Below are 3,164 nucleotides of genomic sequence, written 5' to 3' on the forward strand. Positions count from 1 at the left end.
ATATATATAAATGTATATATATATATATATATATATATATATATATATATATATATATATATATATATATATATATATATATACAAACCACCTCCCTACCCAAGCTAGGAAAAAGGAGGTCCAGGCAATGACTGCTGATAACTCAGTAGACAGACCTATAGGCTCCCCAAGCCCCCTATCCTTAGCTCGCAAGGATGGTGAGATTGCAGAGACCAAAGTAGCTAACAAGTTTGAGCGGGAATCGAACCCCAGTCTGGTGTTCACCAGTCAGGGACGTTACCACATCAGCCACAAAAGTATATCTAGTTTCTATAAGAGAATTCATATAATCAACTAAGAAGTAAGAATTATATATGCAAATAGAACATAATCTTCTTTTCCTAACGTTATTGAATTAGAATAATTACATCGTTATGTCCTACGTAGTTTATTGTGAATGCCAACGTTGGAAAAAGATTTTAAGAAAAAAATCAAAAAAGTTATAATACGATTTTACTCTTCTTTGAAATCTTCATAATTTTTAAATCTTGTCAACGTTAGAAAAAGATTTTGAGAAATGATTAAGAAAATTATAATGATATTTTACTCTTGTTTTAAATTTTCATAATTTGTAATTTTCTAAAACCTAATTAAGTCTACACTTCTAAATTCTAGAGCTACAAGTAGCAAAAGATTACGTCATGAAAAGATCAAACTTGCAGCAAATGTTTTCATGTTGAACAGGCTGACATAAGTCTTTTTATAGTTTATATATGAAATATCCGTTTTGATGTTGTTACTGTTTTTAAAATATTTTAATTGTTATTTATATATGAAATATCTGTTTTAATGTTATTACTTATTTTGAAATATTTTATTTCAATAGTTAATTTGTTCTCATCTCCTTTATTTCCTTATTTTCTTACCTCACAGGGCTAATTTTCCCTGCTTACATTCTAGATCCAAGCAAATGATATCCCCAAATAGTTTTTTCTTACGATTGTCATCTTCATTTTTAGTTCTTTTCTGCTTATACATTTTTCATGGTGTCTTTCATATCACTCTGGGAGTTATACCTATATTTCTCCAGTATATTGTAGCTATTTTCACTTTCAAACTTTAACGAAAACTGTTTAACTAAAAAAGTACTTTTATTCAATTAAAGTTTATTATTTTAGGTGGAAAATTTAGTTACCAGTAAATTACATCTCCAAACATTTTATTTTCTTATTATTCTCTCCTCTTCATTCTTAGTACTTCTTTTCTGCTTATACATTTTTCATGATGCATTGAATATCACTCTATAGGGTTCTACTTATACATTTTTTTTTTTTTTATGCATCGCATATCACTCGGGGGAGTTTTTCAAGTTGAGAAATATTATACCAATATTTCTACAGTATATTACACCAATTTTCGCTTTCAAACTTTAATGGGTTTTTTTACTCAACAGCGTGTTTTAATTCATTTTAAGTTTATAATTAAAGGCAAAACAAAACAACAGAAATTTTAGTTCCTAGTAAATGACATCTCAATATCAAAATCATATATATATATATATATATATATATATATATATATATATATATATATATATATATATATATATATATATATATATATATATATATATATATATATGTATATATATATATATATATATATATATATATATATATATATATATATATATATATTTGTCATCTACATTCTTAGTTCTTTTCATCATAAATATCTATCAGCATATCTTCCTGGGAGTTATTCAAGTATAGAAATATTATGCACTGTTAAAAATTTGCATTAAAAGAACGGTAAATGCCTGGCAACATTTATTCCAGGATATTTACCGTTTTAAAACCGGCCATAATTTATGTAAATGAGTGATATTACGGTCATCAACCAGTAAAAGATAATAACAAAGCAGAGTAAAATTCGGTCACCTGTATTTCACTGAAATACGGCTTAGAACAGCATATTTTTACGGAGAATTTCCGATTAAAATTACGGTTATTTTCTAAGTGTAGAAAATCAACTGGCAATCAACTAATGTAATCTGCTAACCTTTTCTGTAATTTAAATGGATATTTAGGTTAAATATAATTAGGAAATCTACAGAATATAGAAAATAAGAACCTGGCAATCAACTGATGTAATCTGCTAACTTTTTCTGTAATTAAAATATATATATATATATATATATATTATATATATAAATATATATATATATATATATATATATAGTATATATATATATATGTACATATATATACATGTACATATATATATATATATATATATATATACAGATATAATATATATATATATATATATATATATATATATATATATATATATATATATATATATATATATATATATATATATACTGTATATATATAATATATATATATATATATATATATATATATATATATATATAGTATATATATATATATATATATATATAATATATACACATATACTGTATATATATATATATATATAATATATATATATATATATATATATATATATATATATATATATATATAATATATATATATATATATATATATATATATATATGTTTAAATATAATCAGGAAATCCTCCAGCTGAATTTTCGATTAAAATTACGGTTTCTTTTAACAGTATATCTATATCTCTATATCACAGCTATTTCCTCAGAACTCAAGGAAACTATAGGACACAGAACAGGATGCATATTTTTTTTTCCTTTTCTTTATCAAGAACTTCCACGATAAGTATTAAAGGTAATAAAAAGGATATGCGCGTAATATAATCGTAATATATCATCCCTGATGTCCTTTTGAAGGTCGAGCAGGAAGGTAAAGAGTCCTTCATAACCAGATCTATTGTGTTTGTTTTTGATTTCTGTCCTTGGGAAGAGTTCTCTTGCTTAAGGGTACACTCGGACACGCTGTTCTATCTTATTTCTCTTCCTCTTGTTTTATTGAAGATTTATAGTTTATGTATGAAAGATCTAATTTAATGTTGTTACTGTTCTTGAAATATCTTGTTTTGTTTGTTTATTACTTCTCTTGTAGTTTATTTATTTCCTTGTTTCCTTTCCTCACTGGGCTATTTTTTTCCCTGTTAGAGCCCTTGGTATTATAATTTAGCATCTTGCTTTTCCAACTTGGGTTGTAGCTCAGCTAGTATCAA

This window comes from Palaemon carinicauda, chromosome 4 (genome assembly GCF_036898095.1).
Source record: "Palaemon carinicauda isolate YSFRI2023 chromosome 4, ASM3689809v2, whole genome shotgun sequence".
NCBI lineage: Eukaryota > Metazoa > Arthropoda > Malacostraca > Decapoda > Palaemonidae > Palaemon > Palaemon carinicauda.